Source organism: Bos grunniens, chromosome 23, assembly GCF_055505025.1.
Source record: "Bos grunniens cultivar Pamir isolate PY7600 chromosome 23, Bosgru_T2T1.0, whole genome shotgun sequence".
Lineage (NCBI taxonomy): Eukaryota > Metazoa > Chordata > Mammalia > Artiodactyla > Bovidae > Bos > Bos grunniens.
The window spans coordinates 9,829,600-9,849,866 of record NC_141187.1 but is presented as its reverse complement, the minus strand read 5'-3'; the positions used below and the strand labels follow the sequence as shown (position 1 = coordinate 9,849,866).

The 20,267-nt window shown below is 49.5% G+C and overlaps 1 protein-coding gene across 3 annotated transcripts in view; it reads right to left on the bottom strand.

Moving 5' to 3' along the window:
- The window catches only part of PACSIN1 (protein kinase C and casein kinase substrate in neurons 1), a 67,200-nt gene extending 53,801 nt beyond the window's left edge, over window positions 1–13,399 (bottom strand). The window contains exon 1 of one of the 3 annotated variants that reach the window (XM_086371223.1): window positions 13,381–13,399. The gene's annotated coding sequence lies outside the window, so the exon portion shown is untranslated. Of the gene's footprint in view, window positions 1–11,019; window positions 11,163–13,380 lie in introns of those variants that run through there. The other 2 variants (XM_086371219.1, XM_086371221.1) reach the window with 2 other exon arrangements.
- Between the last annotated feature and the right edge of the window lie 6,868 nt (window positions 13,400–20,267).

The following is a 20,267-nucleotide window of genomic DNA, read 5'->3' as shown; positions in this document are numbered from 1 at the left end:
CAGAGGGGCCCCCAATGCCCAGGCCCAGCTGGGGCTGCCAGAAGGTCCCACCCAGCCAGCTGGGGCCAGTGACAAAAGTGGTGAGAAGGGGTGCGGAGGCAGGGATCCTGGCCCCCGGAGGGTGGGGAGGCCTCCCATCAGAAGCGCCCCACCTGGGGCAGGGCCAAGTGGGGCAGGCGAGACGGCAGCCAGTCACCCAACACCCGGTGAGCAGGCGGCGGCGGCAGCCTGGCGTCCGATGGAGCTGCTGATAGAGGTGACACCAGATATCCTGCTGCAGGGGTGGGGGGAGCGGGGCAGGGGAGGCAGGAGTGGAAAGAGCCATGCTCAGGGGGGCGGTTTGCATCCCAGCTCCTGGAAGGACCTGGGCTTGGAGCCTTAGGGCCCTCTGCAGCCTCAGCTTGCCCATCCAAAAATGGGGCACTGGGAAGGTGAAGCGAGTTCATCAACACAACGAGCCTGGCATGGTGCCAGCACATAGTAAGTGCTCAACAAACATCACGTGCTCTCATTACTGAAGTCGGGGCTGCTGAGGGCTCAGCAGGGGTCAGCAGGGTAGGGGATCAGCTAAATGCAGGAGGAGGCACAGAATGAAAACTCCAGGGGCCAAGGACGGGGTGGTTTCATTCACCACTGAATGGTCGGTGCCCCATTCAATCTGGGCACACAGCGCTCAATATATATTTGTTGAATGAATACATGAGAGTAAAACAGGGGCCCAGTAGCCACTAAGACACTTTATCAACTAATGAGGGCATCCCAGTAAGAATCCGAAATCGAATTCCAGGTCTACTCCGCTGGCTGTGCAACCCCAGGCAAGTCATCCCCATCCCAACCTCAGCTTCCTTACTTATCAAAACAGCAGTAACGGTAACTAATAAATGCCTTCCTCATCAGCTTATGGCAGGGCTCAAAGCAGAAACTGGATGTGAGGTGAAGGTGGTGCTGTCAGAGCCCTTCATCGACGGGGCACCCACCCCTGAGCCACTGCAGGTGGCTCACAGATGCCGCCTTCTCCAGAGCGTTGTTATTTTTTATTGTAGTTGATTTACAATATTAGTTTCAGGTGTACAGCATAGGGTTTCAGTATTTACACAATTTACACTTCATTAAAAGATACATCCAGATAATGGCTGTAATTCTCTGTGCTGTATAGTATATCCCCGTTGCTTATCTATTTTACACATAGCAATCTTTGTCTCTTAACCCCGTGCCCCTCTCTTGCCCTTCCCCGTCCCACACAAACTCACACACACACATACACTCACACTAGTCTGGTAACCACTAGTTTGTCCTCTACATCTGTGAGTCTGTTTCTCTTTTCCATACACATTGGTCTGTTCTCCACATATAAGTGATTTTATGCAGTATTTGTCTTTCTGACTTCATTTCACAAACCATAATGTTCTCTAGGTTCATCCATGTGGCTGCCAATGGCAGAATTTCATTCTCTTCTGTGGCTGAGTAATACTCCAGTGTGTCTCTGTGTGTGTGTGTGTTGACACACCACATCTTCCTTAGCCATCTGCTGATGGGCATCTGGGTGGCTTCCATATTTTGACTATGGTAAGTAATGCTGCTACGAAAACTGGGGTGCATGTGGCTTTTTGAATTGGTGTTTGGACCACAGCTTTAGGTGGGCAGCCTCAGCTAGGGGTGTCTTGGAGGCCACGCTCTAGTGACCTAGTCCTGAGAAGAGGCTCCAAAGGCCTGGCCCCTTGCCTCAAAGGAAGACAACCCTGCACTTACTGCTCCCACTCCAGGGCTCCCTATGGGACCGGAGCTGGACTCAGCTGAAAGCACCTTTCCCGGCTCCTTCCCGACCCCATCAGACGTCCTGCTCTCTCCCTTCTGTGTGCATGCCTGCAGGAAACCACGGTCCAGGAATCTCCTTCTTAGGTACAGCTTCTAGGGACTCTGACCTAAGACAGGAAGTATTTTATAAACTCTGAAGTGCCCCACACAAGTCCAGGGTTGTTTTGCTTTCCAGAAAATGCTGGAAGGAGATGAGCTGACAGGCAGGGAATCTAAGTGGCAAAGGAAGTCTGCTCCTTGGGCAGAGTCGTGCTGCCCTGCTCTCAGGGAACTCACAGGCAGATAGGGGAGACAGCCCAGAAACAACGAGACTCATACGAGGGATGCCTGAGTGCGATGAAGGAGAACAGAGCAAGGTCGGCGGTGGAGAAGGACAGGGGCTGTCTTAGGTGCTCTGGGAAGGCCTCTCTGAGGAGGTGACATGGGCAGAGATGGGGACCTCTGCAGCCAGGCATAGGGAAGAGCAGACCAAAGGCCCTGAGGCAGGAGGATATCTGATATGCCCGGGAAATGGCCAGGAGCCCAGCGAAGAGGGGAAGGCATGAGATGAGGCCAGCAGGACCTGACAGCCAAATCACACAGGGCCTTGTAGGCCACTAGAGGACTTTTTACAGGACTTGAGATTTTATTCCAAGTAAGAGGGAGCCATTAAAGTTTTGAGCAGAGGAGGAAGATGATCTCATTTAGGTTTTAAAAGGATCTCTTTGGCTGCTGGGGCAAGGGGGGCGCAGGGGGACCAGGGAGAGGCTGCTGCAGTAATCTGGGAGAGCGATAGCAGCGGTGTAAGTGGTGAGAAGCTGTGGGACTCTGGGGATCTTGATGACAGAGCCTGGTGACTGCACGAGGAGGGCTCAGAAGATGAACTCAACTACCAAGTTACAGAGGGGACTGAGGAAGATGCTAAGCTACACCACAAGGATGCAATCCACAAAACCCACACTGCGGGAAATCCTACAAGACAAACAACCCGGCTTCTCCAACAATCAATTGCCAAGGACAAAGGAAAAGATGGAGGGGGGAAGTATGGATTAAAAGAAACTAAGATTTATCAACCAATCACAATGTGTGTGGACCTTATTTAGATCTTGAGTCAAACTAGATGTGAAAAAAGAAAAAAAAAAAAAGACATCTGACAACCAGGAATGTGAATGCTGAGTGGACATTTGACGATATAAAGAAAATGATTTCTTCTTAAGTGTGATGATGGTATTATGATTATGTTAGGAGAAATCCTTATCTTTTAGAGACACATCTTGATATATTTGTGATGAAATCATGCCTGGGATTTGCTTTGAATTATTATGGAAGGGAGGGGTACAGAACTGAAACACGAGTTTGGCCGTGAGTTGACAGCATTTGAAGCTGAATGTTAGGGACAATGATGGTTCATTATACTATTCTACTTTTGGAAATGCTTATACTTTTCCATGATAAAAAGTTTAAAAAGAAAAGGAAGGAAAATCAAGTCCAAGGGGAGGCGCTGAACAGCATAAGGCCCGTCCATACGTGTCAGGCCTGCACCTCAGCAGGGGCATCCCAAAGCCCAGCCTTTCCCCTGCCCCACTTCGGCTGCCTTTCTGCTCTGGAGGTCAGTCAAGGCTGGACCCAGGCAGGTGAGGGATAGAATGTGTGGCCCAGAGAAAGCCCAGGTGGGACAGAGTGGGGTTGGGCCGGCTGGGCCTCTGCCAGACCCTGCAAGGAGCAGGGAGAGCCCTGGGCCACCTGTCCCAGCCAGTCCCATGAGGCCGATCATCTAACGATCCGGCTCCTGGATCTCCTACCAGCCTCATCTCCTGCTTCTTCCTCTGGGTTCCTGAACTGATTTCCCCCCCTGCCCCTGTGCCCAGCTCTCTGAATCTACCATCCTTCCCTTCCAGGTCTGCTTCTATAGAAGACCATCCACAATCAATCACCCCCAGCCTTTGGGAGCACACCTTCAAAGGACTCTCTTCACTGGGAGGAGGGGTCATCTCCTCTGCATCCAGACTGCATAGGTGTGAATCCTGCCTCTGCCACTCACCTGCGAGTGTGACCTCAGGCAAGTCACTTGACCTCAGTTTATACATCTGTAAAATGGGATGACCTCATAAGGTTACTGAGAAGACTAAATGAGTTAATAAATGTGGACAAACAGAACAGCACCTGGCCTATGTCAGAGGCCCTCAGACGCCCTCAGGACCCCTGGCACTGCTCTGCAGGGCCTGCCTCACTTCTCCATGCCCTCCTGACACCACAGTTACCTCCTCTCCCATCCCAGCATGTTTCTTTTTTAAAAATTTCCATTTTTTATTTATTTCTGTCACACTGCATAGCATACCGGATCTTAGCTCCCTAACCAGGGATCAAACCTGTGCCCCTGCAATGAGTAGAAGCACATATTCTCAACCACTGGACAACCGGTAAGGTGCCCAGCAGGTTTTGTCCACCCCAGGATTGGGAGGAGGAAGGAGAGGAGAACACAAGCCCATGAGGAGACCGGTTAGAAACCAGTCACACATGAAAGCAACCTAGGTGTCCATTGACAGATGAGCAGGTAAAGAAGTTGTGACACATACATACCATGGAATATTACTCAGCTATAAAAGGAATGCATTTGAGTCAATTCTGATGAGGTGGATGAACCTAGAGCCTATTGCACAGTAAGTCAGAAAGAGAAGAACAAACGTCGTATATTAACACATATAGATGGAATCTAGAAAGATGACACTGAAGAACCTATTTGCAGGGCAGCAAGGGAGGCACAGACAGAGAGAGCAGGCTTGTGAACACAGTGGGGGAGGAGGGGTGGGACGAATGGAGAGAGAAGCGTGGAAACAGGCACATTACCACACGGAAAACAGAGAGCCGCTGAGAATACGCGGCATGACTCAGGGAACCCAAACGGTGCTCTACAACCTAGAGGGGTGGGAAGAGGTGGGCAGCGGAAGGGAGGTTCCAGAGGGAGAGGACGTATGTATACCTGTGGCTGACTCGTGTTGATGTATGGCAGAGGCTAACACAATGTTTTAAAGCAATTATCTTTCCATTAAAAATAAATAAATAAAAAGGCAAAACCAGTTACAAATAAAAGCTCTTCAAACCCAAAGTAAGCAGCATCTGACTCCAATGGCATCAAGTTCGCATTGGAGGGGAGTGTAATTTAAATGCTCAATTTTTTGAGACTTCTAAGAAAAATCCCAGGTATTATGAAGTGGAGTTTATGTTTTGTAAATTATGTTTTGTAGGAGTAATGACAATTGTGATGTAAACGCAGAGCACAGGACGCTAAAAAGCAAACATTGCCCTTCCTGCCTGGTACTTGACCTCCCAGTACTCGCCCAAGAGATAAACCATCAGACGCACAGCTCTGGGGACATCGTTATGCAAATAGGCACACAAGATACATATGCATACTTTATTTTGGGCCGAGTTGCATGGCTTTTGGGATCATCTAAAGGAAACGGCAACCCACTGCAGTATTCTTGCCTGGAGAATCCCATGGACAGAGGAACCTTGCGGGCTGCAGTCCATGGGGTCGCAAGAGTCGGACACGACTGAGTGACTTCGACTTTGCCTTGACTAAAGGTGCCCCCCAGCAGTGGAAGCGCTGAGTCCTAACCGCTGGACCATCAGCAAAGTCCCCATACGCATTTTTTGAATGGATCATACTACACATGTTGTTCTACAAAGTCATTTGCTTTGACTTGCCAACATAGCCTGCCATCTTTCCACCCTACTATTAAGCTCTGCCCACTTCTCTGGTCTTCAGCACCTAAAACAGCGCCCGGCACACAGAAGACATTCAGTCCACATTCACTGACCAAACAACAGAACTAACAGCTACCTAAAATCACAGCCTCTCATCAGGTCCTAATTATGTCACCAGCCCTCCTGATGGACATTTAGCTTTGCCACATGGACCATTCCACCCAGCTCTGCATGCCAAGAGGGCGCCTATAGGAGAAGCCCTGGGGCGTGGAACTGCCCCATTAAAACCTCACCCGTGTATTCTACTGTACAAACAGTTTATTGAATCACAGTATATTTCAACAACAGTTTCTAAAACATAGCAAGCTCTCAGCAAGTATTTGCTATTATTATTTATAAACATACAAATATTTCCGTATTTCCTAGTTTATACCTTCTCTTTCCTATAACTGTTTATTTGCATTTCTCTTCTTAATTTTTTTAAAAATTTGCTACAGTGGGCCTTGGTCGTGTCACATGAGATCTCTCATTGTGATGCTCAGACTCTCTCGTGGAACATGGGCTCAGCAGTCACGGCATGCATGCTTAGATGCCCTGCTGCATGTAGGGTCTTAGTTCCCTGACCAGGGACAGAACGCAAGTTCCCTGCACTGCAAGATGGATTCCTCACCACTGGGCCAACAGGAAAGTCTCTCTCTTCTTATTTTAATGTAAAAAATTCTAGAACTATGTGTATTTGAAGGAATAAACGCTGGCTTTCAAAAAAAAACTTGCAGCTATTGCCAAAAGAGGTCGAGCCAACCTCAGCTGATGGGAGAGTTCCAGTTTCCCACACCCTCTGCCACCTAAGAGCTTTCTTATGATGAAGACTTTTATTTCTCAAATGGATTATTCTTCTTTAGTGACTCCACCTTTGATCATCAAACCTCCTGAATAAATAATAGGATGGATCATTTTATTTCTAACAGCACTAGGGAACCAAAATTCACAAATGGACAATTACTTTCTAGACAGCGAACAGAAACACATGCAAAAATTTTTTCAATGGGCATCTTAATTTTTTCAAACTGTCAACTTCAAACAAGTGTCCCTCAATACAAAACAAGAGAAAACTAGGAGTGCTAAGCCCCCTCCCCGCCTCTCTCCCCTTCTCTCCCCCCACACCTCAGCCCAGTCTAGGGGACCCAGATTTAACAAATGAAAATACAGGACACTAAGTTAAATCTGACGTTCAGATAAACAACATACAAAATTTTTAGTACCAATATGTCCCATGCAATATCTGGGACATACATATACCAAAAAACAAACAAACCAAAGCCTACCAAATGTGTTGTTTCATCTGAAAGTCAGATTTGACTGGGCATCCTAGAGTTTATCTGGCAAGCAGACCACAGCCCCCACCCAGTGTCTGAAGATCAAGTGATTTTTAAATAGGAGCCAAGACCCTCTTTGCCCTCCCAGTCTTTAGTCAACCTGCTACCCCAAGCTCGAGGTCTGCACAGGCATCCAGCCCACCCTCACAGAAATGCTCCCCACCCAGAGACGCCCCACCAACTTCCCTGGGATTAGAGTCTCTGTGCCGCCAGAGCCATCTGGGGCCAGGTTCCTGCTGCTCTTCTCCCTTCAGCCTGTCTCACATCTTCCCATCCATCCTTTCTGTTGGGGGTGCTGGCAGTCCCTTCGGGATGGTGGCTGCTTTGGAGCCACCTGTCCAAGGGCATGTCCTGAGCCATACCCAGCGTCAGAGGGATGCAGAGGTCCTCAGGCTCAGCTATTCCACAGCAACTCTGAAGGGCCCCTCCAGCTCCAGAGCGCCCAAGCTGTGGGGGGCTCTCTGCTGGGCCTGCATCAGAGCTCCACTTTTAAGTCTATTTTTTATTCATTCATTGTGGCTGTGCCACACAGCATGCAGGATCCACCCTAGTTTCTGGACCAGGGATCGAACCTGTGCCCACTTCAGTGGAAGCGGGGAGACCCAACCACTGGACCACCGGAGAATTCCCAGAGTTCCGCTTCTCTCTCCACTCACTCTCCTTCCTTGCCCTGCAGTCCACAGGCCAGGGATCGTTCCCCTGCCTGCCCCACCAGACCTGTCCCCACCTCCCCTTCCCGGTCCACAGGCCCCTGACCGGAAACCGGCCACTAAGTGTCCACAGTGGGTCGGTCTGCGACTGGTTAATATTTTTTTTTTTTTTGGGCTTTCCAGTACATTCTAGATTTTTCCACACAGGTACATATTACTTTAGTAATACAATAATAAAAATAATATTAAAAGCTTTTTTTTTCTTTAAGAAAAATGTAAAACCAACCCAGCAGCCCTCCTCCTCTCTGACCTCCCACCTGCTTTCCCAGGGAGGTCTCCCGCCGAATCAGCGAACTCCCACCCCAAATGCCTCCGCAGTCCTGCCAGACCCACAGGTGGTTTCACTTCTTCACCGAAGGCTTTCTGCCACCAGCTGGTCCTTGCTGGGGGGCTATATGCAAATTCTGGAGGGGTTCTTAGTACTGGTTTGGAGCAGGAGGCTAAGTCCTGAGATTGGAGAGTAAGTGTAAGAGGGGAACCACCATTTGCTAACTCCGTGGGGTCCTCTGCACCAGGCTCTGGGGGCCATGGGAGCAGGACGCAGACGCTGCCTCCGAGGGCTCCACAGCTGGTGGGGCGGGGGCAATGGAAAGCCAGAGAGGATACTGTGTGAGGTGAAGTGGGCCAGGTGTGGGGAGGAGGAATTCGTGGAAGCTTCTGGAAGAAGGAAAAGTCTCAGCAGATCCCTGAGGGTGAGAAGGACCGGGTAGGGAGGCGGGAGGGGGCCCGGTCAGGGGATCAGTCTGTGCACAGGCCTGTAGGTGAGAGGAGGGTGGTTTATTTGAGGAATCGAAAGCAGTTCAGAGCAGCTGAAGGGCAGAGGAGGGAGAGGAAGCCCAGGCCCGGGGAGGGCAGCGGGGCCAGGGGAGGGAGACTGCGCTCTGTCCTCACCTCAAAGAAACAGGGAGGGGAGCCGAGCCGCCAAGGAACGCAGAGCAGGGGAGGGACAGACTCAGGTGAGGGTCCCATAAACGTCTCCGCCTGCCACACAGCAGGAGCTCAAAGAGTTCTCACCCTGAGCCTCTGAAACCATCACAGTCCCACCAGTCAAGCACACACTATCTGCCACGTGGAGTACCTAAAACCTGTGTCTCCATGGAAACGAGTCCCCAGCCCCGAGGTCCACAGCCCTCCTGCTCTTGCGTTAGGGAATACATTAGGGAATAACGGACTCTGGAGTCTCGGTTCAAATCCAAGCTCCTCCGGTTTCAAGCCGTGTAACCTTGGACAGATGACCTCTCGGTGCCTCAGTCTCCTCATGTGTAAAATGGGGATAATAATAGTATCCAATTGGGCTGAAGTGAAGATTGAGTGACTCAATATAGAAAAAGTGGCTGCCTCCTGGCTCCTGGCAGATGCTGTGCACTGTTGGTTTCTACTGTTTTTTCTGCATCCCTCCCTTGGGCCAACCACTTGCAGGCACTAACCAAACCATCCTCCATATCCTCTCCCAGCCCTGAAGCATCGCACCCTTCCTTTCTCCATCACTGGGGGTGGGACAGAGCCAGACGGGATTGAGGACAACCCACTGACCTGGGCCTGGGGCCTTGCCCCCGCTCCCTCAAGTGCAGTGGACATAACACTGGACTTGGAGCCAGGAACTGTGCCCTGGGCTGGGCTCTGCTGCTGACCCTCAGACTCCCCCTCTGTGACATGAGGACAAGGACATCTTGCTGCTGTCTTATCAGCATGGCTGTCAAAGGAGCAATAAGGGCTGCAGATGCCCTGAGTATGTCCATGTCACAGGCACGGCCTTGTGGCTGGGCCAGGACTCTTGCTGGCAGCCTCCTCTTCTGGCCTACACTGGCTCCTCCACACAATCATAAGATCTGTTCAGAGCTCGCTGTGAGGACCCCAGAACCTGAGCATGGCCTGCCTCAGGCCTTCCCAGATGCCCTGATGCTGACCGGGACCCTCCTAAGGGCTGGGATAGAGACAGAGAGCCTGGTGTGGGCTCAGCACCCTGGGAGGCAAGTGCCAACCCAGAGGCTTGAGGCAAGTCAGACCTTCACCAGGGCCTTCCAGCAAGCCTGGACCAGCCAGGGACTCAAGCCTGGGGCCCAAAAAGACCCTCTAGAGCCATTCGGACCCCAGTATCTATCTCTAAATGCCATAGCTGCTCATCACCTCTAGGCCAAGGAAGGGCCTGAATGGGAGAATCTGTTTTCAGTAGCTCTTTGGTCCTGGGGGACGGGATGAGAGCCCAAGATGGGGCTCACCCGCCTCCTTCAGGGTGCCAGCTATTTCTCAGAGTTCAAGTAGATTCATTCACTCATTCCACAAACATGTACTTGGTGCCAGACCCAGGTCAGGTACTGGGCGATGACAGATGAATCACACAAACTCCTGTCTTAAAGCACTTCCAGTCTCTGGGTGACGGGAGAGGCATAAATAACCAAGGCACAAGCAAGCTAGGCTGGAGAATGCAGGGCAGGCAGCACGGATCTCACCTGGGGTAGCAGGAAGCTACCTGGAGGAGGGCTCGTGAGTGGCTTATGGACCTGTGATGGGAAGGCCGGGTGGGTGAGGGATGAAACCTCCAAGACCATTGACAGACAGTTCCGTTTGCACCCCCCGCCAGGCCAGAGCCAGGACAACGTGAGTTATTTATGGTTGTGCCCAGAGAAAAGCGGCCACATGTGTCACTGCACGTGGGGTGCAGAGCTGGGCGGTAGAGAGTGGGGGGCGGCTGGGGCTTGAAGCTGGGTCGCGGCCAAGCTCTGTGGTTTGCTACTGTGTCCCTCACACCCTGATGACCTTTTAAGCTTTTCAAGGCCTCCCATAGGCAAAACTAAGGAGGAGAGAGAATTCCAACGGGCAGAAAGTGGCCTGGGGGCTGGGGAAGGGAGAAGGGCCAGACAGACCCTGGCCTCTGCAGTCTGTGCGGGCCATTTATCCTCACCTTCTCCTTCTCTTCCCCCTCCCATCTCAGCAGTGGGGAAAGGGGGCAGACAAGACAGAAAAAAATATCTTTCACTGTAAACCAGACAGGACCGAGGGCGGGCATCAGCTGCTGTATTTCTCCCCAGCCAACTCTGGTCCATAAACAGCCTACGCACCAAGCTGGCATCAGCCTACCCACCCTGTTGGGACCGGAACAAGCCAGGCCAGAGCCTTGGATGGGACCTGGGGCCTGGGTCCCACCTTCCCAAGGCACCTACTTCCTGCGTTTTTCCCCCACCCCCCGCCCCTCGGGTGAAGGCCTCCGCCAGGTCCGTCTCCCAGGGGGCCCAGCTCAGGGACATCCTGACACTGCCCCGGGTGATGCTCAACAACCCCAGCGCTTGCAAAGCACCCGCGGTCGCGCGCTCACCTCTCTGCAGGTAGCTGTCCGATCCTCCCCCCTGTTCGCCTCTGCGCCCGCCGCCAGCACGCACCCCTAGACTGGAGCGCTCCCTCCCTACCCCGTATCCAAGGGCCAGACCCCTTACCTGGGGGCAGGGGCGCCCGGCACCATCGGCGGCGCCGCGGGGCCAAGCGGGGCGTCTGGGGGCCCGGCCTCAAGCCCGATCGACTTCCCGGGGGGCAAGAGAGGCTGCGCCGCCGCGTCCCTCCGGACCTCGCCCGGGGCTGCGGGAAGGAGGAAGGTCAGAGCCGAGGAGGAGGGGAGGCGGCGGGCGGAGGCGCGCAGATGGGCGCAGATTAGCGAGGCATTTTTAGCGAGCCAATGGCGGCGCGGCGCCGGGCGGAGCGGTGGCTGCGCAGGTGGAGACGCCGCGCTGCTGAGGCGGCAGCTGCCGGCTTAGGAGGTGCGGGGGGGCGGGCAGCACCCCCAGCGCCCTGGCTGGCGCCCTGCTCCTCCTCCCAGGGGGTGCTCCGTGGCGCCCGGCCGAGGGGCTCTGTCTGCGGTGCGCGGCGCCGAGAGGGTCTCCCTTGGGCCCTAGTCCTCGGCCCCCCTGCGGGAGCCCCGTGGACCCCGGGGAGTGCTCCCCTTCCCCTCTCCGCCCTTTTCTCACTTTTTTAGGACGTTCCTCCCGCCGCGTTTGTTTCTGGCCTCGCGGAATCCTGCGTCCCCTGGGACATGCGGGGGCGTGTGCGGTGGGTAGGTCTGGAGTGTGTGTGTGTGTGTGTGTGTGTGTGTGTGTGTGTGTGTGCGCTCTGGAGTGAGAACCCCTCCTTCCCCAGCACCGCTCCCATAACCCCCGCACCCCGCACCAGCTTCTCCCAGAAATGCCCAAACTGGCCCCACGGGGAAGTCACCCAGGCCACCTCCTGGGGGCTCTCTGAGCGACTCGTTGGGACCTCCGAAGCACTCTTCCTGACTTAAACCCTGCACGCTTCCGGAAACCTAGGCACTAAGAAGGGCACCGGGCAGCTCTCTTCACTTCAGGCTTGTAAGCAGCTGTCTTTGATTTATAAGGAGGGTTTATTCAACACCTATCTACTGAGAACCTGCTTCATGCAGGGCACTGATGAGCGGCTGGACTGCAGCAGAGTACGAAACAGAGCAAATTGGGGTCAGGGGGATAAATTGGGAGACTCGGATGGACATATATGCACACTGCTGCTGCTGCTAAGTCGCTTCAGTCGTGTCCGACTCTGTGCGACCCCATAGACGGCAGCCCACCAGGCTCCCCCGTCCCTGGGATTCTCCAGGCAAGAACACTGGAGTGGGTTGCCATTTCCTTCTCCAATCCATGAAAGTGAAAAAATAAAGTGAAGTCGCTCAGTCGTGTCCGACTCCTAGCGACCCCATGGACTGCAGCCTACCAGGCTCCTCCATCCATGGGATTTTCCAGGCAAGAGTACTGGAGTGGGGTGCCATTGCCTTCTCCGATATGCACACTGCTGTATATAAAATAGAGAGCTAATAAACATCCAGTGTATAGCACAGGACTGGGATGGACATATCACACCACTGTATATAAAATAGAGCCCTAATGAACATCCACTGTATAGCACAGGGAAGTCTACTCAGTACTCTCTAATGCCCTGTATGGGAATAGAATACGATTGTATATGTAATGGGAATATGTATTTGTATGGTTGATTCACTTTGCTGTACAGCAGAAACTAACACACCATTGTAAATCAACTATACTCCAATAAAAGTTAATTTAAAATAATTCATTGCTAAAAAAATGCTAACCATTAAAAAAAACAACACACAAATAGACAAAATCTCTGCCCCCAGGTACTCATGTTGTGAGGGACAACAGATGTTAAACATAATAAATAGTATATAGAGTATGCTTCCTTGGTCATCCAGTGGTTTAAGAATCTGACTTCCAAAGCAGGGGATGGGGGTTCAGTCCCTGGTTGAGGAACTAAGATCCACTTGCCACAGGGCAACTCAGTCTACATGCCGCAGCTAGAGAAGCCGGTGCCACAACTAAGACTCAATGCAGCCAAATAAATAAATATTTAAGATAAAATGAAATAAAGTCCTTTAAAAATAAAGTGATATGCACAAAGTAGAAAAATAAAGCTGGAGAAAGGGAAAGAAAGTGAGGAGGGTCAGGGCGAGAATAGGTCCCAGCCATTTGTGGGGAGTGGGCGTGACTGAATCTGATGGTAAGCCCCTCAGGTAAGCATGCAGACTCTAGTTTGCTGCAGACCTCACCACTCCCTAATGTCGGCACCTGAACGCGTCACACATTTGTATTTCCTGCCCTCCCTCACCTTCCCCCCTCACCAGAGGCACTGAAATCCATGACCCCAGTGACCCAGGGGAATGTCCAAGTGCAGTGCTGATTCCTTCAAAAAGAATTCTCTGACCACTTATCACACATAAGGTGTTAGAACCTAAAGGAACTCAACACCTGGTTGGAAGTCCAGTTGACAGTACTTACCCCAAGGATGAACAGGACCGCCAGGTGAGGGAACAATGTTCCGGATAAGGTCAGATGGCTCTGGGTTAAAGGAATCCAGGAAGCTTCCTGGAGGAGGCAGCATTCCAAGGAGGTGCTGAACGATGGCTGAAATTCTGAACAACAGCTGGAACAATCAGATGGGGCAGGAGCCAAGGAAGGATTACTAGTAGAGGCTCACAAAAGCAGAGGGCTTTTGGCAGGTGCCTGGAGCTGGGGTCCTGAAATATTCCTGGACACCCTCCATGCCAGGGATATGCTGATGTCTGGAGCTGAGAGAGTACCCCTCCCGTCTCCACCCTAGCAGTTCCTGGTCCCCAGCTGCCCTCACCTCAACCTAGACTTTTTTCTTGCTCCAGGAGGAGGCATGATGAGCATGTGGGGAAAAACATATACTTTCCTCAGTCGCTTGTTTGCTGGGTGAAGATGGGTATGTCACTTAACCTGTGTTTCAGCCTCCTCATCTTAATAGCTGTGTGACAGGTTACTTAACTGGTCTATGGCTTGTTTCCTCATTTGGAAAACGCAACAATGACAGCTCCTACGTCAAGGGTTGTGTATTACACAAGACAATCCAGGTAAACTGCTTAGCATGTCAGTACTTAGTTAATTTTATTTTCTTTATTATAATTACACTTGTCTCACTGGTCGAATTGGAATTCAATATTGGAATTGGATAGTCAATATCCAGTTGGAATTGGAATTGGATAAAAATGTGAAGCACCTCGCATAAGCGCCTAGAACCAAACAGTTGTGTCATAATTGGTGACTATTATATTGTCTCTAACTGCACGCACCCTCAAATCTCTCCCTTTTGGTCTCCTCCAGTGCTATGAAATTCCTGTTAGAACTTTCATAATATGAGAGGCTAATTCCCCAAGAGGGTCTTAAAGTACAACCAGGATGGAAAGACTAGAACATCTGCCCCCTCCCCTACTGTACCCGTGTCATTAGGGGATCTGGTGTAGATGGAGCCCAGAAAGGGGAAGTTTTGAAAAGGCAGCGAAGTCCAGAGCATGGAACATTCAATGTCCCTTGGCAGCTGGGCATTTGGTGAAGGATGGCAAGAGTGGGAGGGGCACTGGCATTCAGGAGAGGTGTGCTCAGAGAGACTGGACGGTCACAGAAGCTGAACCAGCTTGGAGCAGTCATGGGAAGGGTCATGGAGGGGGAGACCTGATCAGGCAGATTATGGGGTGTGGGGAGCTATTGGGGAGAGGGGATGACAGAGTGGATGGGCTGGACTTACTCCATTTGAAGTTAAAGTATGCATTAAATGAAGACCTTAGCAGCCCCAAGCCCTGAAAAAAATGAGTGGAAGATACACACACACATGCACGAACACACACACACTGCATCTCTCGCTCATGTGTAATCCAAAATAAAATGTTATTTTGGAAACTGACACAGAACTTCCATGCTTCCTAAAATTAAACTAGCTTCCTTCTAGATTTTCTGATCACAAAACTTAGGTTCATCAAAGTTAAACTAACCCCCTCCCCATCTTCCTCTTTTACTGTTTTGTGCCCCATCCAGAGACTAAGACTTTCTCCCATTTTCATAGTTCTTTTCAGTTTTCTTTTTCTGTTTTGTTGTGGTCCTGCGGTAAGGCTTGCAGGATCTTAGTTTCCTGACAAGGGTCCTCAGCAATGAGAGCCCAGAGTCATAACCACTGGACCAGCAGGGAATTCCCTCTTTTTCACTTTTCAAAGTGCTTTTTCCGAAGTGCTTTTCTCTGATCTTCCCCAAAACTTGCTATTTTCAGTCTCATTAAGTTCTGATCCATCTGGGATTCCATGGGACTCTCATTTCCCACCCAGAGCCCCAAACCATCCCTCAGCGGCTTCCTCTGCTAGACTCTTCATGTGGAGCAAGGAGGCAGGCATATGTAGACAGAAAGGCTGACCAGCACTGAACATGAACGTGGAAATCAATGAATGAGCAAACTGGTGGTTAATAACACGTTTAGCCTGAAAGAGATGGAGGCAAGTGGGGAGGATTTGAATTCCCTTTTGTTCTGTCAGTTATGGAAGGCTTCCAGGAGGAGGTGATGTTTTGAAGAGTTCCTCTCGTCTCACCACATCTCTGGTTAGAAAGGAAGGGCAGAAAGTGTGTCCCAATTCTGGCAGAGCAGGACTCTGAAGCCCAGAGAGGAAACATGACTTATTCAAGGTCACACAGCACATCAGTGACATAGCTGGGCTAAAAACAGATCTGACTTCTGGTCAGGTGCTGTGGTCACCAGATTCCTCTACCTTCCCCACAGATCTGCATGGAGGTGGGGCCCCATGGATCGGGAAAAGTGATTGGCCCAGTAGCCCCAGGGTGTTTTATTTTCTGAGCTGCCTCCCAACAATAGACAGAGGTGAGCAGGACACCCCCAAGGGACAAAAATCCTCCCCTCCTTATCTTCCCACCAACTGGCTTCACACTTGCAAACTGATTTCCATCACCTGCCTGGTGGACAGAGGCTGTTGTCAGCTGTGGCTCAAATCCAGAGACCAGGGTGTCAGGAGTCTTGGAATTGTGGCTTTCTCTGCCCATGACTCATGCTAGGAGAGTTAAAAATGCCCCAAAGACATATGATCTTGACAAGGAGGTGCCTAGTGTTAGACTATGCTTGACAGAGGGTGAACCCTCTCTCAAGGGTGAGTATGTGTCTCACCCTTAGTATGTGTCTGTGTTCATATACATAGACAATGGCAAACTCAGAGCACATTTCCTGGACCAGGCACTTCTAAGCACCTTACACACACGACATATAAACTACCAAAGTGAAAGTGAAGTCCCTCAGTCATGTACAACTCAGGCTCCTCTGTCCATGGGATTTTCCAGGCAAGAATACTGGAGTGGGTTGCCATTTCCTTCTCCAGGAGATCTTCCTGGCCCAGGGATTGAACCCGGGTCTCCCACATTGTAGGCAGACGCTTTACCATCTGAGCCACCAGATGTCCTATAAACTACCGAGGATAGGTACAATTACTAACCCCATTTACCAACAAGGAAAGTAAAGCCCAGAGAGGCTAGATAATTTGCCCAAGGTCACACAGGTGGTAAGTAGTGGAGCTGAGATTCAAACCCAGGCAAAGTGGTTTCAAAAGGCAGGCTCATAATCACTCAGCTAGGAAAGAAGCAAATTGTAACTGAGTATCTTACTATGCACATGAGTATTTTACATGATCTTAGTACTATTATCTCATTATACCAATGAGGAAACTGATGCTCTGTGGGTCCTTTGGTGAGGCTGCTGCTGCTGCTGCTGCTATGTCGTTTCAGTCGTGTCCGACTCTATGCAACCCCATAGACGGAAGCCCACCAGGCTCCCCCATCCCTGGGATTCTCCAGGCAAGAACACTGGAGTGGGTTGCCATTTCCTTCTCCAACGCATGAAAGTGAAGTCGCTCAGTCGTGTCCAACTCTTAGCGACCCAATGGACTGCAGCCCACCAGGCTCCTCCATCCATGGGATTTTCCAGGCAAGAGTACTGGAGCGGGGTGCCACTGCCTTCTCTTGGTGAGGCAGCTTTAAGTATAAAAAGGACGTTTGAGATGATCCGTAAGGAATCTGCTCTGGAAGGGACCTCAGGATCTGCACACCATTGCCACCTAGTGGCCTTATACCTTAAATGCAGGCAGAATACCTAAGCAAGTGCTGGGTGCCAAGTTCAACATCATTGAGAAAATATTTTCTGGAGTAAATGCTATTAAGACAAGATCATCTCTCGAGCAATTTTCTATAGCATGTGGTAAAAGAAATTTCCTAGTCTCTCCTTTTGTCCTGATGGCCTGGTGGCATCATCAGCACCATTTCTGGTCATGCTGACCACATGCCCTCTGCCCCTAAGCTGCTGTTCTTCAGTCACTCTGTTGTGTCCAGCTCTTTGCAACCCCATGGACTGCAGCGTGTCAGGCTCCCCTGTCCTTCACCATCTCCCCAAGTGTGCTCAGACTCATGTCCATTGAGTTGGCGATGTCATCCAACCATCTCATCCTCTGTCAGCCCCTTCTCCTGTGTTACAGGTGTGCAATATAGTGATTCACAATTTTTAAGTTATAGTCCATTTATAGCTATTATAAAATATTGGTCCTGTTGTACAATATATCCTTGTAGCTTATTTTATACCTAATAGTTTGCACATCATAATCCCTTCCCCTATATTGCCTCTCCCTTCTGTACTCTCTTGATAGTGTCATTTGGTACACAAAAGTTTTTAATTTTTATTCATTTATTTGGCTGTACTGCACAGTTTGTGGGATCTCAGTTCCCCAAACAGGGACTGAACCATGGCAGTGAAAACGCAGTCCTAACACTGGACAGCCAGGGAATTCCCCAAAGTTGTTAATTTTGATGAAGGCCAATGTACCTTTTTTTTTTTCTCTCCTGTTGCCTGTGTTTTTGATGTGATAGCCAAGAAATGACTGCCAAATAATCCAATGTCATGAAGATTTTCCCCTGTGTTTTCTTCTAAGAGTTTTCTAGTTTTAGCTCCTACGTTTAGGTCTTTGATTCATTTTGAGTTAACTTTTGTACATGGTGTTAGGTAGAGGTCTGGCTTCATTCTTTGGTGTGTGGATATCCAGTTTTCCCACCCCATTTGTTGAGGAGACTGTCCTTTCTCCACTGTGCAGTCTTGGTACCCTTGTCAGAAGTCATTTGATCGTGTCTACAAGTGTTCGTTTCTGGGCTCTCTACTCCGTTCCACTTGGCTCTGTTTCTTTATGCCAGTGAGCTTCTTAGGTGGTGCTAGTGGTAAAGAACCTGCCTCCCTATGCAGGAGACCTAAAGAGATGCGGATTTGATCACTGGGTCAGGAAGATCACCTGGAGGAGGGCATGGCAACCCACTCCAGTATTCTTGCCTTGGACGGAGGAACCCCGCGGGCTACAGCCTGTAGGGTTGCAAAGAGAAGGACGTGACTGAAGCGACTGAGCACACACGCACTTTGTGCTGGTTACTGTGCCATCTTGATTACTGTTACTTCATAGTATGTTTTGAAATCACGAAGTGTGGGATCTCCAGCTTTGTTCTCCTTTTTCAAGATTTCTTTTTTTTTTTTTTTTAAGCCCTAAATGTTACTAATGAGTTATCACTTGATAGCAAGACTATGTATTTTTTACTTATTATCTAATTTGTATTTGTTTGTTTTTTTTTAATTAATTTTATTTTAAAACCTTACATAATTGTATTAGTTTTGCCAAATATCAAAATGAATCCACCACAGGTATACATGTGTTCCCCATCCTGAACCCTCCTCCCTCCTCCCTCCCCATACCATCCCTCTGGGTCGTCCCAGTGCACCAGCCCCAAGCATCCAGCATCGTGCATTGAACCTGGACTGGCATCTCGTTTCATACATGACATTTCACATGTTTCAATGCCATTCTCCCAAATCTTCCCACCCTCTCCCTCTCCCACAGAGTCCATAAGACTGTTCTATACATCAGTGTCTCTTTTGCTGTCTCGTATACAGGGTTATCGTTACCATCTTTCTAAATCCCATATATATGCGTTAGTATACTGTATTGGTGTTTTTCCTTCTGGCTTACTTCACTCTGTATAATAGGCTCCAGTTTCATCCACCTCATTAGAACTGATTCAAATGTATTCTTTTTAATGGCTGAGTAATACTCCATTGTGTATATGTACCACAGCTTTCTTATCCATTCATCTGCTGATGGACATCTAGGTTGCTTCCATGTCCTGGCTATTATAAACAGTGCTGCGATGAACAATGGGGTACACGTGTCTCTTTCCCTTCTGGTTTCCTCAGTGTGTATGCCCAGCAGTGGGATTGCTGGATCATAAGGCAGTTCTATTTCCAGTTTTTTAAGGAATCTCCACACTGTTCTCCATAGTAGCTGTACTAGTTTGCATTCCCACCAACAGTGTAAGAGGGTTCCCTTTTCTCCACACCCTCTCCAGCATTTATTATTTGTAGACTTTTGGATCGCAGCCATTCTGACTGGTGTGAAATGGTACCTCATAGTGGTTTTGATTTGCATTTCTCTGATAATGAGTGATGTTGAGCATCTTTTCATGTGTTTGTTAGCCATCTGTATGTCTTCTTTGGAGAAATGTCTATTTAGATCTTTGGCCCATTTTTTGATTGGGTCATTTATTTTTCTGGAGTTGAGCTGTAGGAGTTGCTTGTATATTTTTGAGATTAGTTGTTTGTCGGTTGCTTCATTTGCTATTATTTTCTCCCATTCTGAAGGCTGTCTTTTCACCTTGCTAATAGTTTCCTTTGATGTGCAGAAGCTTTTAAGTTTAATTAGGCCCCATTTGTTTATTTTTGCTTTTATTTCCAATATTCTGGGAGGTGGGTCATAGAGGATCCTGCTGTGATGTATGTCAGAGAGTGTTTTGCCTATGTTCTCCTCTAGGAGTTTTATAGTTTCTGGTCTTACATTGAGATCTTTAATCCATTTTGAGTTTATTTTTGTATATGGTGTTAGAAAGTGTTCTAGTTTCATTCTTTTACAAGTGGTTGACCAGATTTCCCAGCACCACTTGTTAAAGAGATTGTCTTTAATCCATTGTATATTCTTGCCTCCTTTGTCAAAGATAAGGTGTCCATATGTGCGTGGATTTATCTCTGGGCTTTCTATTTTGTTCCATTGATCTATATTTCTGTCTTTGTGCCAGTACCATACTGTCTTGATAACTGTGGCTTTGTAGTAGAGCCTGAAGTCAGGTAGGTTGATTCCTCCAGTTCCATTTTTCTTTCTCAAGATCGCTTTGGCTATTCGAGGTTTTTTGTATTTCCATACAAATTGTGAAATTATTTGTTCTAGCTCTGTGATGAATACTGTTGGTAGCTTGATAGGGATTGCATTGAATCTATAAATTGCTTTGGGTAGTATACTCAT